This window comes from Megascapheus bottae, chromosome 6, assembly GCF_031878675.1.
Source record: "Megascapheus bottae isolate mThoBot1 chromosome 6, mThoBot2.hap1, whole genome shotgun sequence".
NCBI classification, from domain to species: Eukaryota; Metazoa; Chordata; class Mammalia; order Rodentia; family Geomyidae; genus Megascapheus; species Megascapheus bottae.
The window spans coordinates 57,735,293-57,748,241 of record NC_143514.1 but is presented as its reverse complement, the minus strand read 5'-3'; the positions used below and the strand labels follow the sequence as shown (position 1 = coordinate 57,748,241).

The 12,949-nt window shown below is 44.7% G+C and overlaps 1 long non-coding RNA gene across 1 annotated transcript in view; it reads right to left on the bottom strand.

Moving 5' to 3' along the window:
* Positions 1-12,378, bottom strand: part of LOC150062006 (uncharacterized) — a 147,016-nt gene extending 134,638 nt beyond the window's left edge. Inside the window, exon 1 of the long non-coding RNA XR_016535862.1 lies at positions 12,293-12,378. This is a non-coding gene — a long non-coding RNA (uncharacterized LOC150062006). The remainder of the gene's footprint in view (positions 1-12,292) is intronic.
* Positions 12,379-12,949: the final 571 nt, after the last annotated feature.

Genomic DNA, 12,949 nt, shown 5'->3' with positions numbered 1-12,949 from the left:
AACCCTACTACACTGCTGGTGGGAATATAGACTAGTCCAGCCACTCTGGAAAGCAGTGTGGAGGTTTCTTAAAGAACTGAAAATAGACCTTCCCTATGATCCCGCCATACCACTTCTGGGCATCTATCCTGAACAGCATGACCCAGGATATTATAAAGATACCTGCTCAGCTATGTTCATCTCTGCACTATTCACGATAGCCAGGCAATGGAAACAACCCAGATGCCCTACTGCAGATGAATGGATACAGAAAATGTGGTATATATACACAATGGAATTCTACATAGCCAACAGACAAGATAAAATAATGGCATTCGCAGGGAAGTGGATGAATCTAGAGCGAATCATGTTGAGTGAGACAAGTCAAGACCTAAGGAACAAAAGGCACATGGTATCCTTAATATGCGGCTATTAAATCCAAAGAGTACAAGAGCGAGGACTCAATAACTGCATACCCAAAGCTATGGACATGGTAATGGAAATATAAACATGACTACACAGACATAAAAACCTATGACTATAGATATAATGTTTTATTTCATAAATTATTATGTTTCTATGACATACAAACCCTTAGCCTAATTTTGATTAAGTTCTAAATACTAAGTCCTAGTGATTGTAATTAGAGATTTCCTCCTTGATCATTTGTTTGTTAAACTTGTCATTTAAAATATGATGTAAACATAAGCCATACAATTAATGATTGTTGTTCTTAAGGTACTATGTTATCACTCATCACTTTTGCTGTCCCTTGGTTATCTCATATTGTTACACTATCTCACTTTGTTACCTGATATATCAGATATATTTGTATTTGGTTATTTGAAATTGGATAGGGAACGGGGGAAAACAAGATGAGGGGTGGGGGTGGGGGGAGGGAAATGGAGACCAAGACATGTGAAAGGGTATCAATGTATGGGAATTAATGCAGCATCTATCTGGCAAATATCATGTAACCCTTCTATTAATTACAATAAAAAATATATGGAAAAAAATAATTAATTAATTTTAAAAAAACTGTCCCTCAAAACCTGTACCAAAGTTAGCTGAAGGCCCCAAGTTATAGTTCAATTGTCCTGTTGCTCTCCTCAAATCTAGACTAAATTCCTTGCTGTCCTAGGGAGTTTAGATATGAAATAGGTGCTTAGTTATATTTTTGGTCCCCAGCTGGTAGAACTAAAAAGCTGTGGAAAGTTAGGAGATGAGGCCTGGCTGGAAGAAGTGGATCCTGGAGGCGTGCTGGAGGCTTTGCTGGCTTACCCTTGTCCCAATGGGTAGTCTCCTAGGAGGCTCTCCATTTTGGACAAGCCATGTCCTTGCCCTGAAACATGGCTTTAAAACCAAAGTCTATATGAGGATCTCAATTTTAAAAGTAACATCTGGATCCAGCTATCTAGGTTCCCTCTTGAACATAGGTGTTAGCCTGTATTTTCTTTTTATCTACCCAGGTCTTGATAGGTTTTTTAAAAATATAGCCAACATTTGAACATTTTTCAGTGGAACTTTAGTCCAAAGAACCTAGCCTTGCCATGCTAAGAATCAGAAGTCCACCATTTCTTTTCTTATTAGCATTGAATGAGCTAAGTTCTCCAGGACAGCTGCAGTGCTTGTCTGAGGCTCCTCTTGGCAGAAGTGAGTACATGCCAAGATATTTTCAGATGAGCTGATTGCACAACTCCAAGATCCTCTTCTTCCCACAACCACAGAGGAAAGATGCTTCCTATAAATATAGTGGTTTCCTTTGGTGATTTCTTTATACACCTGCTCTTCTTCTGCCCTCTGTACCAAACTATAACCCAAGGGGTTCTTCCCTCCACCACTATACATACCAATTGCCACAACTGTTGCAAACAAAGGCATATTTCTTTTTTGTGTATCAGACTACTTTCCATCTGAACATATATGACTTCTCTGGGTCTTTCCATGATCTGCAGCTGCTGGCCCCAGTTATCGGCCCTGTACAGCTTCTTGCTTCCTCCTTTGTAACTTCTACCTCACCCCATCTACTTGGGACAGTCTTCACACATATAAGCCTATGATTAAATTTCTCTTTTCTCATTGCTCTAGCACCATGCATAACAACGGAAAGGCAGAAGGAGGGAATTATTTTGGTTCACAGTTCCAGAAAGTTCCTTCCATAGCTGCCTGGCCCCATGAGTTTGGGCAGAAGGTGATGGTGGTAGGTTAGCCTCAATGTAAATGACAAGAAGCAGGGAAAGAAGAGGAGAAAAGAGGGGCCAGGTGTAATTTTCAGGGCACGCCTCCACAACCCACTTCCTCCAGCCACACCTCATCTCCTAACTTTCCATAACCTTTTAGTCCTACCAGCTGGGAACCAAGAATATATCTAAACAGCCTATGGAAGGTATTTCATATCCAAACTGTAACACCTACTTCTTTTGCTGTAAATAGGCTTTTCTAGGCTTTTATTATTTTCATTTTCCTTGTAGCTTTTGGATATTTTCCAGGAAAGGAAGTAGAAATATCACCTAAAGCTGCCATGTCTCTACTCTAAGGCTTAAGTCATCCTGACACCACTCTTCCTCTCACATCTAGTACTCAATGCATCAGAAAGTCCTCTCAAGTCTGTCTCCACAATATGACCAGCATTCCTGCCACCTCCACTCTATCCTAGTCCACATCAGCACTGCATTTTACCTGAACTCCTGTAGAGCCTTCCAGTCAGTCTCCCACATTCACTGTAGCTGCTCTGAGACATAAGATAGATGGTGGCCCTGGTGCTCAAAATCCTCCTGAAGCTTCTCATTTCATTCCAAATCAAATCCCAGCTTCAGCATAGCCATGAGACCTTACATTCCCTCCACACCTTCTCTCCCATTATTTTTGACAGTCCAGCCATAACATTTTCCCTTCTATTCTTCACACAGGTCAGGCACACTTGTATCCCTGGGCCTTTGCATTTGCAAAACCCTCTGTAGGAATGCTCCACCACATTTGTGCCTTTCGGCTCATCCCTTCTCACTTCATTTTCAAGTATATCTTTATCACCAGGCCCTCCTCTTTAGTCAACCTGTCTAATAAAATATCATTAATCCATTTATCTAGTCTGCCCCCTTAACTAGTTTTATTTTTCTTCTTTGTACTTATTACCACCTCACACATTTACACTTATCTGCAGTGTTGTTTGGAATCATCTATTTTCTTTTGCTACAAAGAACAAGATTTTTCTCTCTTGGCTTTTTTCACTCAAGGCTGATGTTCTACCATTTGTGTCACACCTCCACTTCCAGCTTTTTGCTGATTAGTTGAAGATAAGAGCCATGGATTTTTTTTCTTCCTAGCCTGGTTTTGAACCATGATCCTCAGCTTTTAGCCTCCTGCACAGCTAGGATTATAGGCATCAGACATCAGTGCCTGGCTAAAATTGCTCATGTATCACATATATGTAGAGCAGGGCCTAGAATTTACATTAAGCCCTCAGTAAGTATGCTGAGGGAATGCTGTGAGTAGAGGAACTCTGTGGCAGGAAGTACATAGAGACCGGGCAGCTTTCTTCTCTTGGATGCTGGCCCTGACCTCCTACCTCATTGCCTCCCTGTCTTCTCTGCACCTTCATCCATCAACCCAAGGTAACCATTGTCATCCTGTAGTCCACAGATCTCTTCTGCCTGATGCTCCTCAGCTCACCAATTCAGTGTCCAGTCTACACAGGGCAGCCTTCTGGAGAGTCTTAATTCAAACCAAACACAAGCCTCTTCTCACTCACCCTTGATACAAACAGATAGTACCCTGTACCTATTGTCAGAGTACCTCTAACTCCAGTGCCTTCTGAGTCCTGGAAGGTAATAGAGATGAGGAAGATGGCAGAATGGAAAACAGGCAAACTTGATACCATATCCAAAGACAATGGCCACTATAAGCAACTCCTGCCAAGGACAAATGTGGCCAAATCCTCTGATGGTTTGAGAGGGGCCAGAAGTCTGCATTTGAGTGTGAAATCTCCTATTTTTAAATGATGAAAACCAATCCAATTTTTTAAAGAAAGAATGAAAACTCTATAGAAGCCAAATAAAACACATCTACTGACCAAATCTAGCTCAGTGCTACCAGTATGTAATTTCAGTTTTATAGGACACAGGTAATTGATCACTCAAAAGCATTGTTCCCAGGTGGCTCAATGCAAAGATTTCATTAGCTACAATACCCAGAGCACTCAGTGCCCTTTCATAGCACCCACCCCCTCTATCTCTTGTACCCATCAATCTTGGTAGCGATTCCATGAACCTGAACTGTGAGAGTAAGAGGGGCTTCGTGGAAAATATCTGAGCTCTGGAGCAAATCACCTGGTAGAAGCCCAGTGCTATCTCCTAGCATTCTTTGTCCCCTCAAAACCTCGGTTTCCTTATCTGCAGAGAAGAAAACTAATTCCTGCCCAGAGGTCATGTAAGGAGCAGTGTGAGTATAGGGCACTGGTGGCACACATTCCTAATACTAGCTACTTGGGCAGCAAGGCTCAGAGGATCACAGTTCAAAACTTAGACAGCTGTCCTCATCTCAACTATAGGGACAGTGGTTCACATCTATGATCTCAGCTACACAGGAAGCATAAATAGAACATTAGGGTCAAGGCCAGCCCAGGCAAAAACTGAGACCCTATCTCAAAATAAACTGTTCTAAAAAGGGGCTAAAGGTATGACTCAAGTATTAGATCATCTGCCCAGCAAGAACAAAACTTTGCGTTCAAACTCCAGTAACTTGGGGGAAAATAAGGCCAAATGTTAGTAATAATAGAAGACAGGATAGATAATGATTATTCATAACAAATGAGGATCTACTTCCCCCAAAGAAACATGCTATCCTAAAATCTAACAAGTGTGATACAGAATACTCAGAACAAGACAGTGCCACCTACAGCTATGTAAAATAAAAAGAGAGTAACATGCATTGAATAAGTAGACCAAGGATAGGAACAAGAGCTTTATAAAGGCCAAGGTCTTCACATCCATGAAGTTGGTTGAGAACTTATTCCAGGAGGTCTAGGTCTGTAGAAACCAGTACTAATGAAATATCTTAGACAGCAATTATCTCATTTCAAGAACTCTCTCAACTCTTGAAGCCATTTCTGTGTGCACATTGTAACACAGTACTACATCAAGTAAAGGCTTGCTAATTTCCCAATAGGGTAAAAAAAAAAATTAGTCCTGTAGCTTAGGGAGACACAGCTAGGAAAAGCTGGCCTTGTTGTTGAAGTGGAACCCACAGTGCTATTTCCATGTACTGAGTCCTCCATTGGCTGCCAGGTACCAGAGAGCCCGCCTCTGCCCACTTCACTAGATGAAGGAACAGCAGATGTGAGACAGAGGCTCCACAGTGCACACCTCCAGAATCATGAAACAGGAAGACATGAACCCAAAGGAGACATGGCAGCCAGGCACCCCATCAGAAACAAAAGAATCCTCCATGGGTTGAAATGAATCACTGTCGGCTTCTCTACCTAGGAGGCTTGGAAAGAAAGGAATTGTGTTGGATCACCTGTACCTTCCCATCAAAAATGACTGACCCTCACCACCATGCCCGATTTGCTTAGGCCAATTCCTAATATATCACTTGTGGATTCCCACTATGGGTTTTCTTTGAGGAAAATAGCATTCACGTCTGCTGGCAAATGGTCTCTGACTAAGTAGGTGATCTGTACAGCAATTACTTATGCTATTTCTAGATTTAAAATAAAGAACAATCAGGCCCTATTGGCTCACACCACTAATCCTAGCTATTAGGAGAGCTGATTTAGGAAGACAGTAGCACAAGGTCAGCCGGGGGTGGGGGGACAAACTCACCACGCTCCTTCTCAACCACAGCTGCTTGAGTAGCCCATGACTGTTATTGGCAGGATGGGGTTGAAATGACTATAGTTCCAAGCCAGCTGGACAGAAGAATGTCAGTGAGACACCATCTCTGAGGAAGCACGGTAGCACACAGCTGTCATTCCAGCAATGAAAAGAAGCCTAAACAGGAGGATCACAGTTCAGGTACATGCCAAGTAAGGAAGGGAGACCCCACTTCAAAAATAACTAGCAATCACTGAGTACCGGTGGCCCATGTCTATAATTCTAGCCACTCAGGAGGCTGAGACTTAAAGGATCATGGGTTTGAAACAAGCCTGGTCAGGAAAGTCAATGATACTCCATCTCCAACTAACCAGCAAAATACAGGACTGGAGATGTGGCGCAAGCAGTAGAGATCCAAGCTGTGAGCAGATAAACATGAGCAAGAGTATGAGGTCCTATGTGTAAGCCATGGCACATAGTAGCAAAAAAAGGCAGGGCTAAAGAATGTGGCTCAGTGATAAAGCACCTGTTCCGCATGTACAGGGCCCTGGATTTGATCCTCAATATCACAAAAAAAAAGGAGAGGAAACTCAAAGATAGCTCAGAGTTCACAATTAGAGACAGGCACTGGGTAAACAGGAGTTCAGTACATTATTGTCTCAATTTTTGTACATACTTAAATGTATCCATAATAATTTAAATTCTTTAAAAAAAAGTTGTTAAAAAGAAGCAGGAAAGCCAGGTGCCAGTGGCTCACACCTGTCATCCTAGATACTCAGGAGGGTGAGATAGAAGAACTGAGTTTGAAACCAGCCTGGGCAGAAAATTCCCCATGAAACTGTTCTCTCCAATTAAAAACCAGAAGTGGCAATGTGGCTCAAATGACAAGAGTTCTAGTCTTGAGCGCAGGCCCTGAGTTCAAGCCCCACAACAAAACAAAACAAAAAAGAAGGAGGAGGAGGAGGAGATGGCACAGGCAGAAGTGAAAATAAAACTGAGTTGTTCACTCTCTACTCAGTGACTGGATACAGAATGATCTAGGAAGTGCTCTCAGGCTCTTAGATCCACAGCATAGAAGGTCACACACTCCTAGAGCAAAGATTATATCTTCTAAGCACCAAACTCAATGTTCTCAAGAAATAACCTCTGAAAACTTCCCCCAGAACTTTTCACAAGTATTCTGGCAAAACCCAGCTTCCCTTCTTGGCCTAGAAACTCTTCTGCCTCCACAAATCACCCCTGTATCCTCTGGCCACTACAAGGGCTTCTACTTCCTGTTCCAAACTACTGTGTTGAGCAATCCAGCTATTGAAATAGCTCTTGGGTGGCAGAGCGATGCCTGTATCTTGGCAGCCTGTGTGCCTGGGTCTCCCTCCCAAATATCAGATGTGAGGATGCTGTTTTCACTTTGAAAGAGGAGAGGAACACTTTATGTTTTCTTCCCTTTCATCTTAGTTCGTTCAATTTGTTCCAGAACTTTCTCTTTCTTTCTTTGGTAATACTGGGGATTGAACTCAGGACCTTGTGCTTTCTGCTTTCTAGGCAAGCACTCTCTCACTTGCGACCTATCTCCAAACTACCACCACACCCAGGCATTTGTTGAGACAGAGGCTCACAAATTTCTTTGTGTCCAGGCTAACCACAACCCAGGATGATTCAGTTTTCACCCAAGTAGCTAAGATTACCACTGTCCCTGCTGGATCTGATCAGACTTTTTTTTTTTTTGTATGCAAGTACTGGGGCTTAAACTCAGGGTCCCACACTCTGACATGGCTTTTTCAGGCACGGCTGGTGTTCTACCACTTAAGGCACACTTCCATTTCCAGCTTTTTGCTGGTTAATTGGAGATAAGAGTCTTTCAGATATGCCTGATCAGTCTGGCTTCCAACAGCAATTCTGGATCTCAACATCCTGAGAAGCTAGGATTATAAATATGAGTGGCTGGTACCCAATAACCAGAATTTTTAAAAATCAGCTAAGGGAGTATTTTTAACTTCCCTAGTAGTAATGTTGGACTAGATAGTTTTTGGTGGCAGGGACACGAGTCTGGGCATCACAGGATGGCCTGAAGCATTTGGTCTCTCCCCACTAGATGCTTATAAGAAATCTGCAGCAAAAATGTCTCTGACAGGGCCAGGAATTTAGTCTAGTGGTAGAGTGCTTGCCTAGCATTCGCAAAGACCTGGGTTCGATTCTTTGGTACCACACACATAGAAAAAGTCAGAAGTGGTGATGTGGCTCAAGTGGTAGAGTGCTAGCCTTGAGAAAGCCCAAGGACAGTGCTCAAGTCCTGAGTTCAAGCCCCAGGACTGGCAAAAAAAAAAGTCTCTGACAAGCCAGGTGCAGGTGGCTCATGCCTATAACGCTAGCTACTCAGGAGGCTTGAGATCTGAGACAGTTCGAAGCCATCCTTGGCACGAAAGTCCATAAGATTCTTATTTCTGATTAACCACCAGAAAACAGGAAGAGGTCCTGTGGCTCAAGTAGTAGAAGCTTGAGCTGAAAAGTTCAGGGCCAGTACCCAGGCCCAGAGTTCAAGCTCCACAACTAACAACAACAAAAAAAAGAAGTATTTGACATTTCTTATGTTCCAAGGAGTCAGAATTACTTGTAGCTAAGAACCATCAACCTAAAAGATATCATAAAAATATATCCAATATTGTCTTGACAAAAAAGGGACAATTTTACTATATTTCCACATATACTGCCAGACAACATACTACAAATTAGTAAATGTGAATATTTAACAAATGTTGCATCTTAATCTAGAAAAACACAAAGAATCAAAGGGAAAAAAATAAACTGAACATTTGCAATTGTATTTCCCCACCCTTGTGATTTCCTGCATAAATCTTATTTGCTTCCCTCAAATTATCCTGTTTTCCAGTCAATGTGGTCATCCAAACTTCCCTCTCCCCACCCTCTCAGAACACCACATAATCCAAGCTTAAGTTGGGAAGAAGGGTTCTCTGCTGCCTCCTCAGCGTTCCTTATGCCACCAGCTTTGGCTCTCCAAAAAACTCCCACTACCCAACTCAATAGAGAGCCTGAACAAGGAGTTAAACCAGTCGATGTCAGAGGCAGCAACGCCCACAGGAATCCAGGAATCCAGCGAGTCCCCTTCATCAGGCAGAGGGAGCTCCCCACTGGACTCAAGTGGCACTGAAGTGTCTTTCTCAAGGAGAAAGACAATCTATGTTCTGGTCTGCAGAGGCCATAATCCAGTTAACCATAATCTAGTCCACAGCCTTGAGGGATATGCCTATAAAACATCTCTCTTTCCCACCCCATTGGACTTTTCAGCTCCATCCCAAGCCTCCATCCTCTACCGTCCCCAGACAGGGCTCACTTTCTGAGGGTATGGGCAGGCAGTTACTGGCTGCAGATGGTTCTTTTGTCTGGGGTCCATTTCTTTCTGGTCCCCTCCCATGCCACTAATTGTCTGTTTGGATCACCTCCTCCTAGATTCTAGCATAGGCCTTCTAACTAGCCTTCCTGACTTCTAATTTCCTCCCTAATTTCAGTTTCACACTGGTAATGGATGGCCTTTTAAGAGCACTAGCAGAATTGCCTAGAACCCTTGTTTGGTTTCCCACTGTGTACCACTGAATGTAGTCCTACCCACTCTGATACGAGGATGTAGAAAGCAGAGCTGCTGTTCGCCCTGGAGATGTTCATGCAGATGCAGGATGAGCACAGGTACCCACGTGTGGAAGCATGTACCCACTAGACAGATGAGTGAGCAGCTGGAGGGAGAAAAGGGCAAACTAAAAGTCTTTTAAAGCTTCTTTCTACTTTGATCTGTGATGCTCTGAGCCTCAGCCTCCGGACTAGTTGGGAATATAGGCCTTGACTGCCCCCCCTCCACCCTCCATCCACCCCTGCCATCCCCACCCACCTACACACACATAAAACTTCCTTCTAAGTCTAAGCTGAGTTGCCTTGATTCTGGTAACTCCTTAGTTTACTAGTCTCCTAAGTCTACTAGTCTACTAAGACTAGTCTCCTAGCCTTAGCAGTTCAGGCTCTGCTGTCATCTAACCTAAGCCTCTTGCCAAGTTATGCTGAATGTTCCCTTACAAATACCTCCAAAAGCCATGTGCTATTGTCACAGGCCTGAAATCCTAGCAACTCAGAAAGCTGAGATCTGAGGATCGTGGTTCAAAGTCAGCCCAGGAAGGAAAGTCTGTGATACTCTTATCTCCAATTTACCTCCAGAAAACCAGAAGTGGTATTGTGGCTCAAAGTGGTAGAGTGCTAGTCTTGTGCAAAAGAGCTCAGTGACAGCATCCAGTCCCAGTGTTCAAGCCCATGACTGACATACTGACATACATACATACATACATACATACATACATACATACATACATACATACATGTGTAGTCATTTTTTTGGTCAGTCATAGGGCTTGATGATCTGTGGCAAAGCTAAAGTGAGAATGACAACTCCTAATTGAATACTTGTTCTAGATTGGAAAACATTCTTCTCTTCCTCATGGAGCAAAACCTAACACTGGGGGAACATCAGGTAGAAATAAATACTTACTGAAAGAACAATCTACAAATGCAGCACCTCACACTGTGAACGACTTAGGCTCTGAACTCTAGTTACCTGTGTAAGTCTGGCTGTCATTTGTTACTACCTGAGTTAAGCCACTGGGTCTCTTCCTTCTTGCCAAAAAATGGTTCCTTCTTATAGGTTGGTTGTGAAAATAGTCTCTGTAAATCATTCAGTACTGGTACATTTTGCTAATAAAATATACTGTCATCATCTTTGTAATTCTAATATAACTCCCCAAATATAACAAATTTCTTTCTTTGTAAAATGTAGACTGGCAAGTCAAAATTATATCTTGTCGATTTAGAATGTTATCCAAGAAAAAAAAACAGCATGAAACATAAACTCAGATGATATTAGTGCAAAATACTGAAGTGATTGACTCTCTGAAAGCACTACTATAGTGCATGAGGAAGGCCGTCAAAAAGGCCTCATAGATCAAAGCTATTGTAATACCCACTGCACCAAAGAATTTTCTAAGCCTCTAGCAGTAATTATCTAAGTAAAGTGGGCTGCAAATCTGTTAGATAATTGTTTTTGCCCTAATATTCCTAGTAAATTGCTGCTTCTATACTAACGTACTGGTGTTGCAAAACTGGCATACTAATAGAAAGATTATTATAGAAACACTATTAACATGAAGTATATATTATTAAAGATTCAACAAGACAACAGCACCAAATTTCAAAGGATTTTAAGCTGCATTGCTTAAGAGACAGATGAAAATGTCATCATGGTCATTTTTGGAGGGTTGTCTCTAGGCATGTCCAAAAACCACAGGTAGCAAGAGATAGATCTTCTGACTAAATGAGAAACACATAATGCCTACTTAGTTCCATACGATCTTACTGGGAAGATGAGGAGAAAGAGACAGCCAAGGTTTTCTGCACAATCAGGATAACCTGGTAAAGCATACAAGCATCCAAACTTATTTAGACTTCAATGGTTTTCCTTAACTGCTTCATCAGCAAAGCACTCAGTAAAACACTCAGACCTATGCTTAAGTGGAAAAAAAAAAAATGAACTAAATTGAAGACCCTCATCAAACAGCCCAAGGCCGAAAAGGCTTTGCCATTAATACCTAAGCTCCCTCAAGCAACCACCAGATACCAAATAGCTCTCCTCACAGCATCTTGGCCAATGCAACCCAGAGCCTACGGCTCTGGGTTGGTTTTTAAAGAGTTGCTTAATCGCATGAGCCAAGCGTTTCAAATTATCTATTTTGCTTTCCCACTAATCAGGGACGGCAAAGCATCTCACACACGTAAAATGTCCAGAAAAATGCTGAGTAGATTTGCCTACCTGGGCTAAATGACAATGCTAAATTAAGAGAGGGGAGAAGAGAGACTGGGCTGTCCCCCAGACTGCTGCAATCCGGCGCCCAGCGACAGGCTCCAGCCCCAGATCCAGGCTCTCAGCAGGACTTCGGTAAGCTAAATTCGGGTTCTGAACCCCAAACACCCCAGGGCCAAGCCAACCCTGCTCGAGGGACGCATCCTCCTCCAAGACTCAGCCTCCATCCACCTCCCCGCATCTCCGGGATGTCAACAAACCAGATCACAAAAGTGAAACTTTCCGGGGCCCCGCGGCGGCACCTGATCTCTGCCCCCAGCCTGGAAGCGCGGCAGGAGGACAGGTGTGGGACTGGAGTGCGGACCCCCGCCCTCGGTGCCTCCGATTGTGTAACCGGCCCGGAAGGGACTGCGCCAGACCAGCTCCCCACGCCGCCGGTGGGGACGCAAGGTCGGCCGGGGATCCCGGCGGCGGACGCAGCGATTAAGGTGTGGGGGGAGGGAGCTGGGGAGGGGTGTCGCCCCGCCCCCCGGGACCGCCCCCAGGAGGCAAGGGGAGCTCAGGCGGTGACACAGCCCGGAGGGGGCGCCCGCGCGACCGACAGATCCCGAGGTAGGAGACGCGATGGCTCGACAGCCTCAGCCAGTCTTACCTGCGCGCCAGGCCTGGACGCAGGAGGCCGCTCGGGATGCCCGGAGGCAAGTAAGGAACCTTATCGTTAGTGGACCCCCAGGCCACGAGGTGCACGGAACCGCGGCAGCGGCAGCGGCAGCGCAGACTGACAGCCCCAAGCCCCGCCTTCAGGCCGCGGGCCCCGCCCCCTCCATGGCCCTGCGCCTGGCCCCGCCCACTCCACCCACCGCCGGGGTCAAGTTTAGTCCACCGGCGTGGAGGGCGGGGGTTCTCGTTTCCGATTGGTCCAGAAGACGCGCGTCCCGCCCACTCTCCCCCCCTTCCTTGGCTGGGTAGCAGCGCGTGCGCGGTGGCTCGACGGGCAGCAGAGCGCGGGCCGTAGTGGTTTCAGGTCGCTGGTGCGCGAGCGTCGTTCGTCACCCGCGATGACCTGAGAAGCCCGGAGGTCAGGCTCACCCACTCCGCGGTGAATGTCTTTATTCACAGGTGGTCCATCTGCGGGAAAACACCAACCTCCAATGGGTCAGGCCCTAACCAGGAGAGACTGCAGCTTTATGAGCCGCCCCAGAAAATAATCCAGCGGCGGGGACCGGTTCTGGGTGCGTTCTCCGCCCCCTGGCCAGAAAGCTGCAGAAGGCCGGGTACGCGGGAGGCAGAGTTAGGCTCATGCATTATA